We start from the raw sequence: 16440 nt of genomic DNA, 5'->3' as shown, positions 1-16440 counted from the left end.
CGCGTACCGCAAAAAAAAAAAAAAAAAAAGGTGAAGAGGAGGCTGGGTGGGTGGGGGAGTTGATACAGTCCCTCACCCTTCTTAAACTAGATCCATTCCACCTGCATCTGTTTTACATATTGGAATTCCCTGAACAATGCTGTCTGAAAAGTGGTTCCCACTGTTAAGAGCAGTAACAACAACAAAAAGTTTGAAAGCTCTACTTGGATGCCATCCTTTCCTTTTGTGATAAGAAAACTGAGCTCCAGGGAGGAAAGTTAATTGCCCAAGGTCACAGAGTGAGTTACAGTGATACCAGGCTTCAACGTAGGAATACTTGCCACCCCTCCCCCACCTGCCTACCCCATTCCATGGACACTGTCTCCTGCCATTAAAGGTCTCTCTTCTTTGGAGCACTGGCTAGTCCTGAAGTTGGACTCCTCAAGTTAATTCCCTTCTTTGGGAACTGGCTTGAGCCCTGCCTTCTCCAGGAAATGTTCTGATCATATCATGCCTCATGGGTCTCCCTCGCTCTGGAAAGAAGCCTTGCATATCTTAGGTGCTTTGAGCGTCACTCATGGAGACTTGTCAGGCCTTCCAGTCCTACCTCTACATCTAAACTGAACAAAAAATGAGGACAGACACTTTGTCAGTATTGTCTACCATTATATCCCTGTCATTAAGAACAGTAATAGGAGCATATTAAGTGCTCAATAAATGATTGTTGAATGAATGAATGAATGAATCAACCAATCAACAATTCTGTCTCAGACAGCCCAGGGTATATAGTAGGTGTTCAATTAAATCAACTTGATTGATTAGCCATGGCTCTGCCACTATTAATCTCCAAGAAGACCTTATTCTGGCTGACCACGAGGGCTTTCAGAATGCTAGTCTCAAAAGCTTCTTGCAGAAATCCAAAATGTCTGTTTACCCCATTAGCTAGTGATGCAGTTAAAGGAAGAACAATTAAAATTTTTAAAAGCTGAACCTCTGAAATGTATATTCTAGTTAGAATGGTAATGGGGAGAGAACTGGACTTAATAGTCTGCTTCTCAGTCAACAGCCCAACTGCCTTCATTATCAGCACTGTTGTTTTTACAGTACAATTATCTTTAATAGGAGGCCCCAGAAAAGGGATCCTCCTGGGAGCTGCGCTTAGCAGAGTGGGTGTTGGGGACTTGCTGGAACTTGGAAGAGAATGAGAACAGGGAGACCTGATCGGGTCATGACGCAACGGCTCTTCTGCATCCTGGAATGGGACACAGGAGATGCCATGCCCCGAAACACATCATGGAAATTGGATCGAGCACAGAGAGCTGTAAGGCAAGTGCAGAAGACTCGAGAAGAGCGGAGCTGGGGATGGGAATGATGATCAGCCATGCTGCCGCTCACCCGCCTTGGCCTTAGTGATGAGTGTTTGAATAATCCTCTTAGTGTATCTGAGGGACAGCTCTCAGAGGTGCAGGCAGGATTACATTGTACTGAATTCCATTAAGCCTTTCTTTCGTTAATGACTGAGCAAAAGCTTCTGATCTGAAACAAAACTGAAACAGATCCTGACAAACAGCTCACTGAGCAAGGAGTGCGGTGAGGCTTTCTTGCCCCGAATATCTACCAAGACAGGGAGAGCATCTGCCCTTCTCACTTTTACAGTCATCTGGAGAAGCTCTGGGAACACCAGCTATTCAGTGCTAATGTGAGCGTCTTCAGCTTGGGGAAATGAATGAGAAATGGGTCACTGTCTTCTTTCGTCATCCTTTATGAACCCAGGCAGCCCTGAGGTCAGATCCTCCTCATGCTGACATTTACTGAGCTATACAACAAAGGGTGATTCTCTAAAAGGTCCTGAAATTCAGCTTCCCCCTTTGAAAAATAAAGATGATGCTATGTACCACACTGAGATCCTATGAAGATAAAGTAGAATAAAAAAAAAGTAAGATGCACACATGCCAGATATAAATTTGACACTAAATAAACGTGAGGTCCTTTTCTGACAAAGACAACAATTCTTCCAATTGGCTGATGGGTGGGTAAAGGTTGGTGGGGTGGCTAGGTGGAAAGAACATTCTGAAGAATCACTGCTTTGGAAATAGGAACTTGCAGATTTCCAAACAGCGGAAGAGATTTGCAAGTTGTGTGGCTGATCTCATGCCTTTGAGCTGAATACAGAAACGTTTGTGGTCCCTGGAAAGCATAACCACCTTCTAGACCAGAACGCCCAAGCTGCATCTAACAATATGAGGCCCCTGGATAACGAAACACTACGAGTGCCACTCTTCCTGTAAGATGCACTGCACAGGAGACATGCCGCTACTGCCCACCATGCCCATGGAGACACTTAATTAACAAAAGCAGCCTTTCCTACTGAACCATGATAACACAGTCTTCTATGCAGCTATTACCAATTACTCAGAGGTGATACACAAAATGAGAAAAAAACAAAACTGACACCCCTAAACCAGACATACCCATCCATGTACTACCAGAAAGGCAAATACTTAGGTTCCAATACGTAGCTAATTACAGAACAATTCTCTGAGACTAAGGGGAAACACTCCTTGCTATTTTGGCCTAGGAAGCAACAAGCATTATAACTTCCATGGAGCCTCAGCAGATCTCTTGGGAAGAAGCAAACAGGAATCATTTATTAGAGATAGACACAGCAAAGTTTTGAATAGAGTGAAGAGATTGCTATGCTGAAAGGATTGATGGACATCCTGTAAATACAGAGCCCCTCCCAGGAGTCACTCTGTCTCAGCAGGAGACACTGGGGAATCATCAGCATCTGGTTTGTAATTGATGTTCTGCTGTAGGAACAGACAGGAGGGATTGATCAGAGAGAGGGCAGGACGTGAGCAGAGAAAAGGAATCCAGTGAGGGCTCTGAGAGAATATTTTAAATTCTCAGAGAAAATACTTAAAAGGTGGGCAGAGGAAGAGGTACCTCCGTAGAAGAGGAAGAAGAAGAGACTGAAGAGGTAGGGAGAGGAGCTGGACTGATCATTATCAAAGGAGCGAAGGAGAGAGGCTGCTTCAAGGAGAAAGGAGCAGTCAGGAGATTCCAAAGCTGCAGAGGAGTCCATGAATATCATTACTGAGTGGTGTTGTCGAGATACCATTCAAAGATGTCTTTGATGAACTTGGCAAAGGTAATTTCAAGGAAGTAGCAGAGGCAGAAGTCAGTCTCAAGTGGGTTAAAGAGAGAAGGAAACGAGAAAATGGGATAATGAAGGTAGAGTGCTCTCAAGAAATTTGGTCGTGAATGAAAGATGGGTCATTTCTAGAGAGGAGTATGGGGTTCAAAGAAAGTTTTGTTGTTTTGTTTTAATTTAAGGATGGTAGATATTTTAAAATATTTAAACACTGATGGAAAGTCGGAAAGAGGGATGAATAAGCTTAAGGCAGAGGGGACAGAAGGATAAGCAATAAGCCAGGTCCCTGAAAAGTTAGAAGGCCTGGGAATGGGTGTTTGGATTGAGGAATTTTATCCAGGGATGCGAGTGATTCTTTCTGTCTTGTAGAGTCCACCCTATCTACAATCCTGTATGCACAGCAGGGACTCAAAGAGAGAGTCTTTCCAATTTGTCTTGAGTTGGGTTCCCCCCAGAATGAAGGCCTGAGACAAGGGCTTTTGTGCAGGTAGTTTATTTTTTCGGGGGGGTTGTTTGGGTTTTGTTTGTTTATTTTTGAGAAATGTTTCTAGGGAACAGGAGTGGTGGAACTAGGAAGCAGGAAACAAGGAGGAAGGGAAAGCCATCCCAAGGTGCATTACTGAACTGGTCGTTATTATAAGCAACTGGGGCTCAGTTCTACTGGGGACCCTATGGAGATGATAAGGCTCAGAAGGCCCTCCTGACTCAGGAAGAGAGGAGTCCTTATCCACCGGCCCATGACTCCTGTTGCTCAAATTGTCCCAGAGGATCTCAACAGCCTTGAAATTCAAGGTATGCATCCGCACCGGAATGACTGAGGGGTCTATCGTGAGCCTCCCCAAGTCCAGAAGCATGGGAAATGGGACACAGATGTTCAACACAAAGGTCAACTAAATATTATTACTTCATGATCAGATCACTGTTTTGTGTTTATTCATGGAAGTATTTCAAATACTAACAACTTTTACATCAAGCCACTAATATCATTATAGGTGTAGAGACACAGCCCAGCTACATGCTATTTAAATACCTCCCACGAACACTGGGGTGCATGTATCTTTTCGAATTATGGTTTTCTCCAGATATATGCCCAGCAGTGGGATTTCCAGATCATATGGTAGCTCTATTTTTAGTTTTTTAAGGAACCCCCATACCGTTCTCCATAGTGGCTATACCAATTTATAGTCCCACCAACAGTGTAGGAGGGTTCCCTTTTAGCCACACCCTCTCCAGCATTTATCGTTTGTACATTTTTGATGATGGCCATTCTGACCAGTGTGAGGTGATACCTCATTGTAGTTTTGATTTGTATTTCTCTAATAATTAGTATTTATTTACAATAGTCAGGACATGGAAGCAACCTAAATGTCCATCGACAGAGGAATGGATAAAGAAGATGTGGTACATATATACAATGGAATATTACTCAGCCATAACAAAGGACAAAATAATGCCATTTGCAGGAACATGGATACACCTAGAGATCATCATACTGAGTGAAGTCAGACACAGAAAGACAAATATCCTATGATATTGCTTATATGTAGAATCTAAAAACAAGGGTACAAATGAACTTATTTACAAAACAGAAGTAGAGCCACGAATGTAGAAAACAAATCTATGGTTACCAGGGGATAAGCAGGGAGAGGGATAACTTGGGAGACTAGGATTGACATATACACACTACTATACATAAAATACATAACTAATAAGAACCTGCTGTACAGCAAAGGGAACTCTTCTCAGTACTCTGTAATGGCCTATATGGGAAAAGAATCTAAAAAGGAGTGGATATATGTATATGTATAACTGATTCACTTTGCTGTACACCTGAAACTAACACAACTTATAAATGAACTATACTCTGATAAACATTAAAGATAAATAAATAAAGACCTTCCATTAGTGCTGCCTGTTAAAAACACTCAAGATTTTGAAAGCGCTTCAAGGATATTCACCTGAAGATGTTTTTATTGGATTTCTTTTGAAGATCATCTCTGAAACTCTTTCATTTTTCTTTAAACTCCTGTGTTGTAAATGTGCCCCTAATGAGGAAATTGCTATTTAACATTCAAAATCTCTCCCATTAAGGCCAAATTAACATCATTTAAAATATTGCCAAATAGCTTTTCTTCTAATAATTACACTCAATTTCTGCCTCAGGGCGTTTTTCTTTCAGAAAGATAACAATTTATTAGGGATACAGTAGCCACATCATCGAGGCTCTTCTACCTCTCATGTAGGTGTGTAAAACGGGCTCTTAAAGTATCAAAACCCAGGGCTCTGGGGACCAAGATGCTACAAGAAGGCACTCAAGAGTCTTGAAAGATATCTACAGTTATCTATACACAGATATGTGTATCATTAAAAGTTGGTTTCTTTGATAACCAACACTATGGAAGACATGTGGGACGATTTTATTATGCACATATGTCGATAAATGACTGGAAGCCATGAATAATTAAAGAATGAATTTGGGGGAAAGATTTAGTAAGCTTTTATGGGATAGGCTTATAAAAACCCTTCAAAGAGAAGGTGCATACACAAAATACAGTGAGGCTGAGTTTTGCACATGGATTAGTCTCTGATTCTTGCATTTTACAGGGCTCCTAATTTTCAAAGCATTCCAAAGCCATTAGTAGTTTCAAAGCGTTCCAAAGCCATTAGTAGTATCTCCCTTGATCCTCACAACCACCTTCCAATTTAGGCAGAGCAAGTAGCATGATTCCATTCTACAAAGATCAGGAAATTAAGAATGCAAGTGAATTGCCCAGTGTTCCCTGGCTGGCAGGTGGCAGATTCCTAATTACAACCCAGGTCTCTGAGTTCAGGGTTCTTTTCCCCACATCAGACCACTAGCTACTCGAATCATAAACTGCTACAGAGCAGGGACAACGTCCTCCATCTCTAACATGCTCCATTGCACCTGGAGTATTTCTAGCGGCTCAACAAATATCTGTTAATTGGTTACTTGTACTTGCTAATTGCTAATACTTCTAGAACATCTCCCAACGCACAAAAATAGTACAATGGTGCTATTTTTCTATGTTTATACACACAACTCCTAAAAACGAACAGCAACTTGTATCTAAACTACCCACTGGTTTCACTGTACTACTGGAATCATCTGAGAACCACTCTTATGTATGGCATTGCTCCACCCTCAGATTTCCTTGCTATAGAGGGGGCTTCTCTACACAACCTCACCAGGGGTGAAAAGGGGCATTACATAGCAGATGGTCCTGCACTGTTACTGGTCTCATGGTGGATATGAAGAAGGAGCTGGCAGGGCTGGGATGGCCTCTTCCCTCCTTCAAATTTTCTGCTTTGTCCATCCCTCCGGAGTACTTTATTTGGATCTTAATTATGGATCTGTTTCTTCTCTTATACTTTAGATATCTGAAGATAGGTCAGTATCATACTTGCTTTTTTTTTTTTTTTAAATTCAATTGCATGCAGTGAAACTGAACCCATACCACATTAAAGGCCACCTTCTGTGCCAGAAGAGAGGAAAGGACCGGGCTTCACGTAGCTCAGGAAAGACATACAAATCCCTTGTGATAACTTATTAGGGCTCTGCTCCTATTTCTTCAACACACTCCCTCATAGCCAGGGTATGAATCATATCACTGAAGGGATTTTACTGCTAACCACGCTGAACTACCTATTCTCCAGAATAATCACTAGAAAAGCTACTCCATAAGGAGAAAAGACAAGATTTCCAACCATCTTGGCTCACGACACAGAAACCAACTTATCTCTCTCTCCCTCTGCCCCTACAGAGGAAAGCCGATTTCTCTTTTATCCACGTGGAATGGAGGCATTTCAGGCAGACACTTTCCCATTAAAACAAGGGCTCTTTGGGGAAGAATTAGCTCCTTTTGATTTTACTACAAAACCCCAGGACCTGGGCCTCCTGCACAGGAAAGGCATTGACAGATTAACACATTTCACAGTTTTCTGTACATCTCCAGCTCAGCACCCCCAAGAGCAGGAGATCAAACACTAGGTTCCCTAAGCAAAACCACCAAGATGGCTACCTTTACCTCTTTGTCAATGAAAAAATAAAAGGGGAGGCACAACCTTCGGGATCTAAATTATAGGAGCTGCATGAATACGTCTATGGGCCCTCCTACCACACAAGATACAGGGTAAAAAATAATAACATCACGCCCAGAAAAAGGAAATTATGACTGGGCCTGGGAAGCTTTCCTTTAGAGGAACAAATGGGAGAGGGTGAATATTTTATGCAAAATTAATATCCTGGGAAGTGCATTATGAAGAGCTTAGCTAGGTTTTTGGTTATTTAAACTGCACTCTCAAATGCATATACGTGTGTACAGAATGACTCACTGTGGGTAAATAATTACGCCTTAAATACATGCACCTCATTTATAAATATGCAGAGAGAGGATATAAGCCTGGATGTCACCCGAATTCCTAGTGGTTCAGTTGTACACACACACAAAAGCCTGACTTTGACCTATGCAGTCAGCAGTGCTATAAAAATGTCAGTGGTTTTCAAACCTTTCTTAGCAGCAGATTCCTTTTGTCAAATAAAAGTATTAAGGACGCTGATATACAGAGCAAACAAAAGCAGAATTATACTTTTAAGGAGGGCTAAGGGTCCTGAACCCCCATTCTCTTCCATTTTTGTTAGCATCTGAGACAAGTTCCCTAAGAGCCAATGTAAGAGCCACCAAGAGAAACATTGGGCACAAAAGGGTAGGAAAGAGTGAGGGGATAGACTGGTCTCCTTTTCTGCAAGGTTTTTTCTCCCTTAGAGTTCTATCTCCGGTAGCACTAAAACAAAATATAAGATATCAATACTTTTAAAAGTTAGAAAATTTAAGTGGTAAATCCCTTAAAATTATGAAAAACCAAACACACCAAAGCCCCTTATGCCCATCCTGCTGCTATTTAGCTATTCAAATTGTAGGCATAGAAGTGAATAATCTGCTTTTGCAAGTCTCCCCTTTAAAAGTCAAACTATGGAAAAATGGCAAGACTTTCAGTGGCAGCATAATCCTCGGTGTCCAACTCTCCACAGGGATGTCACCCACAAAGGCTGGGCTGGACCCAAGCCCAGGTGCGCTATAGCTTTTCCCAAAACTGTTCTTTGGCAGACTTCTAGCCAGGGTAGGAAGAAAACAACCTACACTGATGCCCTAATATCTTGCTCAGATACAAATCTGTGGGTTTAAACAATGGAGGAAAGCTACTGTTGGTCTGAGGGTTTTCTGCTCTTACAAAAGTCTTCTTTTTTTTTTTTTTTTTTTTGCGGTACACGGGCCTCTCACTGTTGTGGACTCTCCCGTTGCGGAGCACAGGCTCCGGATGCGCAGGCTCAGCGGCCACAGCTCACGGGCCCAGCCACTTTGCGGCATGTGGGATCTTCCCGGACCGGGGCACAAACCCGTGTCCCCTGCATTGGCAGGCGGACTCTCAACCACTGCGCCACCAGGGAAGCCCACAAAAGTCTTCTGAAGAAGCTTTATTTCAATGAACAGAATGAAAAATCCTTGCTCTTTCCTTGCTTCAGAGGTAGATATTCATCACTGCAGTGCAAATCTTACCTTTTCCATAAAGCCTTTACTGATCCCCACTTCAATTTTCAAAACTCATACTCTCCAAAAAAATAAAATAAAATAAAGACCCACACTGATTGCAGAAATGTATTTGAGATGGCATCCAATAATTTTTTTTTTTTAAAAAGGCAATTAACGGGCTTCCTCGGTGGCGCAGTGGTTGAGAGTCCGCCTGCCGATGCAGGGGACGCGGGTTCATGACCCGGCCCGGGAAGATCCCACATGCCGCGGAGCGGCTGGGCCCGTGAGCCATGGCCGCTGAGCCTGTGCTCCGCAACGGGAGAGGCCACAGCAGTGAGAGGCCCGCGTACCGCAAAAAAAAAGAGGCAATTATCAAGCAAAAATATAAGAAAGGTGCCAAGTCATAAAAAATGGCCAGTGGTATAGGAGAAAGGAAGAAGAAGAGCATAAAGCTTAATGCAGGGAAACTGCTAAAATTGACCCAAAAAATCAGTTGTGAGCTTTTTAGCAACTGCAAAGAGGGAAACACAAAATTATCAGTATTCAGTTAAAGGAAATAGACAAGGTTTACCTCTTCAGGACAATTTTCTAATTTACTTTCCAGCCACTTCGCTCCCTCCCATAATTACAGCTGTCCTTAGATAGAGGTTGTGATATATTGGGTTGGCCAAAAAGTTCCTTTGGGCTTTTCCATAACAGAAAACCTGAACGAACTTTTTGGCCAACCCAATACCATGGTCTCTCACTTCCCTCACTTTACCTATGTCTTCCCGTCTGCCTGCAGTGCCCTTTGTCCTTCACTTGTCTAACTGGCACTCACAGTCCTGCTGCCAGGAAACTTGTACTGACCCTCCTCCCAGGGCAAGGTGAAGAGCCCTTCCTCCTCAATCCAAGAGCAATGCATGTTTTCCACAAATACAGCTCTCATCACACTCCATTGTAATTGCTTTGTTGTCTGTGTTCCCCACTGGGCTGAATGTATTTGAATACATTTAAATGAATGAATATAAAAAGGACATTGAATAATATAATGGATAATTCCTGGACAGCAGTTCTATAACAATACAGAGACATTCTACATATGGTAATTTCTTATACAGTGAGCAATTGCCAATTACCCTAAATTGTCTTATATTGTTAGTTGGAGAAACAAGACTCCCTTGCTTTAAAAAAGTAACTAACTACACTCCCTGAGAATAAGGACACGTCTTATCTTCTCAGTTCAGTTCAGTTCAACAAACTTTTATTGAGTTCCAGTCATTATGCTAAGTGCAGGAAAAACTATGATGAATAAGACATAGTCCTGTCCCCTTAAAGTTTACAGACCTGGCTCGTGAAGCATAATACACATGGATAAGTAATCAGCAAAGGAGTTTGGTCTAATCCTGATTGACTGAGGATGTCAGGGAAGACTTCCTACAGGCGGCATTGTCTAAGTTGAATCTTAAAGGATGAGTTTATTTGATAAAGGGACATTCCAAGCCAGAAAAGAGAATACAAGAAAGGCATATTAGGCAAGAAATGACATGGTGCAAAAACGACATGGTGTATGCATCAAGACTAAAATAGTTTATCTTTATTGAAGGGTAAAATATAAAAAGGAAGGTATATGGGGAACAGTGGTGGGAAAGGAATTCACATGAGGCTGATGCAGTAGGTAGGATCCAGATAGTAGAAGAGCTTGTAGGCAATGTTAAGGAAATTGGATTTTAACCTATAGGTGATGAGAAGCCACTGAAGGCAAGGATATTGACTTCTATTTTAAATAAATTACTTTGGAAGTAGTGTTGTGAACAGATTGGAGGTGTGCTGATCTGGGAGCAAGAAAATTAGTTAGCAAGTTACTGCAACATTTCAGAAAATACATGATAAGCGTTTATAAATGGTTTTAAATAGCCAAGTAATAATGGTGCTTCCCCGCTTTTCCTTTCATAAATCATCCTGGAGCAACAAGAAAAACACGAAAGAAAAATGCAAATTCTATACTTAAGGAAAACATAACCCTGAAACACTAAATGTGGAAAGGAAGCCAAAGGCAGTGAAGGACAAACAGGGTACAGACAGGCACCAGAGCAAAAATGCCTACAGCTACAAATCTTAGATCAAGCTAGAGATACAGAGTTCTCTAAAGAGGATATTTCCTAAGGAGCAAAACTAACAACCTATTATTTGGAACCAAGGGAATGTGGCTCAGGAATTGGCAGTGGGAGTGTTTCCAGAATTCACTGGTGACAAGGAGAAGCTGGAGAGGCATGGCTGCTAGAGAACCGCTCAGGCAGTTTTACCTTATAAGAAGAACCCACTAACAGACTAATAATCTTTAGTTATACGGAACCTCACTGAGAACGAAGGGGGACTCTTGTTAAGCTGAAAGAGAGCCTTGATCAGAGCCCTGATCCCCAAGAAGAACCTCCTCAAATAGTTCAGCCAGACGAGCTCATGTCATTAAAAAATAAGTAATGATGAAAAACGTAAAGAGAGAAGAAAACAGCACAAGAGTTACAAAATAATACAACAAAATAAAAGAGAGAAAGGAACAGGAAAAACAAAGAGCAGACATAGAACAAAAAATGTTTCCATGAACTAAATAAAAATTGTGACCACACTGCTACAAATAAAAATAACCCACATGATGCCATCACCTCTATAAAAGAAGAGGTCAAGCAGAAATACAAGAGCTCAGGGGAGATATGTTGAGACAACAAAAAGAGATAAAATATAAGCTGGCAAAGCTCATGAAAAAAGTTAAAAACAACAGCAGCAAAAAAGGCAAAGAGGAGCCTGGACATGGCTACATACTCATTCAAGGACAGTATGAGTAAAACTGTTTTTATAGATTTCATTTTGCTCAGGGAGTTAAACATACTAGAAGAAAAAAAAGATGTCTCCCCTTTGTCTTTCTTGCCTGTTGTACACATCCTAAGTGCCTTGAAGGAAGAGAGCCAAAACAATAAAACTAACGTATATAATAAATAAAATACATATTTCAAAATATGAATCACAGAAACTTTTGAGAAATTAAAAAGGAAGAAGAAATTGAATCAATTGAATGAGACATATTCCATGGAAAAGAATCAACATAGTATTAACAACCACAAAACATACACTAATAAAGTAAATAGTATTCAAATATATGTGTGTGTGAATATATATATATATATATATATATATATATATATATATATATATATATATTTAAAGGACTTTATGTATCAAGGGCGAGAAAATATCAAGACGCCTAAAAGGGAAAATATGAGACTAGCCAGACACAGTAACATTCAATAAGTTAAGGGAGCAAAGTTTTTATGGAAAGAAAATGACATCTTTTATACCTTAAAAGATGATATTAGGGCTTCCCTGGTGGCACAGTGGTTGAGAGTCTGCCTGCCGATGCAGGGGACACGGGTTCGTGCCCTGGTCCGGGAAGATCCCACATGCCGCGGAGCGGCTAGGCCCGTGAGCCATGGCTGCTGACCCTGCGCGTCCAGAGCCTGCGCTCTGCAACGGGAGAGGCCACAACAGTGAGAGGCCCACGTACCGCAAAAAAAAAAAAAAAAAAAAAAAAAGATGATATTAAAGCATAAAGGGGATAAACAAACATATTTTCAACATTCCGGAATTCACCTTTCTTGAAGACATTACTAAAGGACAAATTTCAGACAACCAAGAAACAAATGGGAAAACTATAGTAAAAGGACGACTGGATAAATTTACCTAAAACTAAAATCAAAATAAATGCAGGAATGATGGTTCAAGCAGAATATAAATGCTCCAAATGATTTAATTAACAAAACTGGGGTTGGATAGAAGGGAGAACGAAGGAGGTCATAAACACACATGCTGGTTTTTTTTCTACCAGTCTTCAGCAGTGCTTAATAAAATATTTAAACTAACAGAATTATAGGAAAGCAAACACTAAGAGATAACATAACCAACCAAAACTGTGTGGTAGAGGAATTAAAGAGAGAGGGGAAGAAATAGAAAGGCATGGACATGCACTAATTTTAAAATTGGTCACAAGAGGAAATCAATAGATTATACAAAAGTAGAAGATGTGCTATGTTGTATAAAGTTATATTAAAGCTTGGTTAGAACAAATATTCAAAATCCTCAAACAAATACATATGCAGGAAAGCAAGGAAAACAGACCACATAATGATTTTTTTTCTTAAAAAGAAGCCATTAAAACTAAAAACTAAGCATACACTGTCAGAACTAAGATATATTTGTCACATCAGTCAGTCAATCCTCAAACTCACCTATGAGAATGAAAAGACTCTGATTCAATATTGACGGGCAACCAACTTATATTTGCACCCGCAGTATGTGTAGTTATTTAACTGCAACCCACTGACATCCTTTATTTTATTTCTATTGTAGCCAATTGATAGTTGCAAATAACAGCATTTAATCTGTGTTTATTTGATGATTCATGAAATTCAATGTTTTTCTCAAGAGTATTGGCCTTTTGCATTTTTTGGAGCATTGCTATTCAACTGCTTCCCATCTCTTTCATAGTAAAAAAAAAATCCTTAAAACAGTCTTCAAGGTCCTGTAGGATCTACCACCCTGTGCCTTCCTGATGTAATCTCTATATTCTCCAAGTGTCATTTACTACCTCCCTCATCTCCCTGAACTCTATATATTGGAGTGTCCTGTGGCTCAGTCTTTAGATGGTTTCTCTTCTCTAGCTACACTTACTCCCTCGGTGACTTCAATGCTGCAGTTCAAACATATCAATATGCGGACACCCTTCCCATTTATATATCCAGCCCCTACCTTCCCACCATTCCTGCTTCTAAACCCAGCCTCAAATTTCTAGCTGCCTACCCCACATCTGCATAAGGGGCACAAGGAAGTGCAGGGAACAACAGACCTAGCTCCACATTGCCCTCTGACTACGAACTTCTGTCACTCTCTCCCTGGTCATCACCCAACAAGGCTTTCCCAGGTCATCCTAAATAGCAATAACCACAGGCACCCAACATTCAAGGCCCCTCATTTATTTTTATCCATAGCACTGCCATCACCTGCTATACTTTGTAGACAGATAAACAGATGATAGTAGAAGACAGATAAAAAGATACAAAGCAACATTTACAGAACATTGTTTTGGTGCTTTACAGGATTACAAATGTAATCCTCCTAGCAACCCATGAAGTAGGTACTATAATTATCCTCTTTTTATAGATGAGTCAAACGAGGCCTAGGTCAAGGTCATGCAGCTAAGTGTGGCAAACCAAGGTTGGAATAAATGCTGGCCATCAGGCTCCAGACTACAGGTCACTGACCACTACCCTTCACAACCTTTCATATCTATGTATGTATGGATGTATACATATCACCTATATATTTTCCTGTCTCCCACTAGCATGTAAATGCCACAAAAGCAAGAATTTTGTTGTGTTCAATATCTTAACCCCAGCACCTAAAACAGGGGGCTGCAATGTAGTAGGGGATCAATAAAACTTTACTGAATAATGGCAATGCATTTCTCTTTCAAACAAAATAAAATTTGATGCTGATTAAAGAGAAAAACTTCTATTGGTTTCCAGCATAATAATTCTTTTAAAAAGGAGTATTTCAGAACAGTTAGAAAAAAATTCTGGATTTCTGCCTGCAGTTACGGAAAACTTCATGCAATACAAAGAAAAAGGAAACAAGAAAATTGAACATTTTAAATCCTAAGTCATGTTGCCCAGAAACAGTTCTGCTATGTTCATCATTTTATGCAGGATTAGCATTAAGAAAAGGGCAATCAGATTGGTAAATTCATAAGTCATCCCTGTGCTTCTACCTTAAAAACATTAAATAGAGAGAAAGCAACAATAAAGCCTTAAACTGGGGCCATAACAATGGGAATGGAATGAAAGGAAATACTTGAGAAATAAGGTGATATTAGCAGAGGCTGTGGATTCATTTAATTTGATGACATAGACTGGCTTCCAGGTTTCTACCTTGAATGACCTGGTAGAGGGCAGTGCCACCAATGTGTCAAGTTCAAGGGGGACATGTCAATTACATATAACCTGTGGAATATCTAAGTGAAGATATTGAGATGGCTGTTAGATATGTAGGTCTACCGTACATGATAGAGGTCATAGCACGTTGACTTGAGAGTCATCAGAACATGGAGAAGATGCTCAAAATCATGAGATCTCCCAGAGGGTGAGGGGGCGGGGCAAAGATTAGAAGGTCAAAGGCAGAAAGCTGGGCAACACCAAGTGTAGTGCCCAGTACTGTATATTTTCCATTGTATGTGTTCAATAAATACTTATGAATAAGAAAATGGCAGTACCAATGACCTGCCAAGATTTAGAAAAAAATTCCTGAAATTCTGGCTGAGAAACAGTGATTATATAAGCACAAAGATCTCTCTTTCACTCCTTCTTTCAAGCTCGTTTTTGCCTGGCTGGCTACTTTTCCTATATCATAGTAGAGCTCAAAAATCCATGAGGCTTCATATATGTATACATATGGCTGATTCACTTTGTTCTACAGCAGAGATTAACACAACATTGTAAAGCAATTATACTCCAATAATAATAAAAAAAAATTCATGCAGCTGATTTGTAAAAAATAGTGACCGCTACATGCATAGTCAATCAATAAAACAAGTAGACATCGAGCACCCTTGATTTGCAAAGGCCAAGGTTCAGGGTAAAATGTGTGTATAAAATATTGTCCCTCTTCTCAGAGAGTATAAAACGCAGTTTGGAAAGAAGGAGAAAAATCCATTAAGACTTAAATAACAATTCCTAATAGCCTATGTGCTAGAGGAACAGCAGGTAGTAAGAGCTCCAAAGATTCAGAGGAAGAGTCGTACCCAGACTGGAAGTTCAGAGAAGGTCTTATAGGGGAGATGGGGCTGATCTGGACTAAAAGACCAGGAGTGGGGCCGAGAAAGCCCTTTAGGTGTTTTCAGCTCTGAGCAAACTCAGGGAGATTCTGAAGTTCAAGGTTCCTATAGGAAGCAGTCTGGAAAACAACAGACCATAGAAGGGTGGAAAGGCAGAGGACAGGGGATCAAGGTTGCCCTCAAATGCAAGTATGATTTAGCTCAGTAACATACACACACACACACACACACACACACACACATACACACACAAAGTCCATCACTCGACGGAGCATCTTCTTTTGTTTTCCCTCATTTTGATCTATTTTGCACCTCCTTTCAGTGAAACTCAAAATCTAAAACAAGGCTTCCATTGCCTGCCTAAAAATATTAGTCCCCCAGTTTCTCTAGGAGTCACAGAGGTCTTGGAGTGAAGGATTTGGGGCTTGGACACTTGAGGGGGTGGTCAGCACTGGAAAGGGAGGGGAAGATTTAGTGAGACCTCAATTTTCACAGAAAGAAGATCCTAGAGATGCTGAATTTCTGGGAGATTCTCATTCCCACATGAGATAAGTCACTTTGGACAGAAATAGAATGTGGCTTTGATAAATTACTTATCTCTAATTACTCATCTCTAATGAGATTTGATTCTAAGTAATCTCAAACTCCAGCCTAAGTCCTGGTCATTTCAAGACCCCTTTGGTATAATAAAAGGACAATTCAACTGAAGGATTCAGTGGGCCACTAAAGTTCCCTGTAAACAATAAGGACCCATAACACCTTCATCTGTCACCAGAAGTCTGGGATCTCCCCAGCGGACCGTGTACCGAAAGCACAGGAGGGAGAGCACCCCAGCTCCGCATCTTCACAGCCTCTGGAGAGCCACCCTCATCCTCCCAGCCAGCAGTTGACTTCCCCCA

General features: G+C 40.8%; 1 protein-coding gene across 1 annotated transcript in view; it reads right to left on the bottom strand.

The window, feature by feature from the left end:
• Positions 1–16440, bottom strand: part of SORCS3 (sortilin related VPS10 domain containing receptor 3) — a gene marked incomplete at both ends in the record, with an annotated part of 579237 nt that overhangs the window by 122539 nt on the left and 440258 nt on the right. The gene's annotated exons all lie outside the window — the stretch shown is intronic.

The sequence above is a fragment of the Grampus griseus genome, assembly GCF_964374135.1.
Source record: "Grampus griseus genome assembly, chromosome: 16".
NCBI lineage: Eukaryota > Metazoa > Chordata > Mammalia > Artiodactyla > Delphinidae > Grampus > Grampus griseus.
Note: the sequence above shows the minus strand (reverse complement) of the source record. Positions and strands in the feature narration are given on the sequence as shown.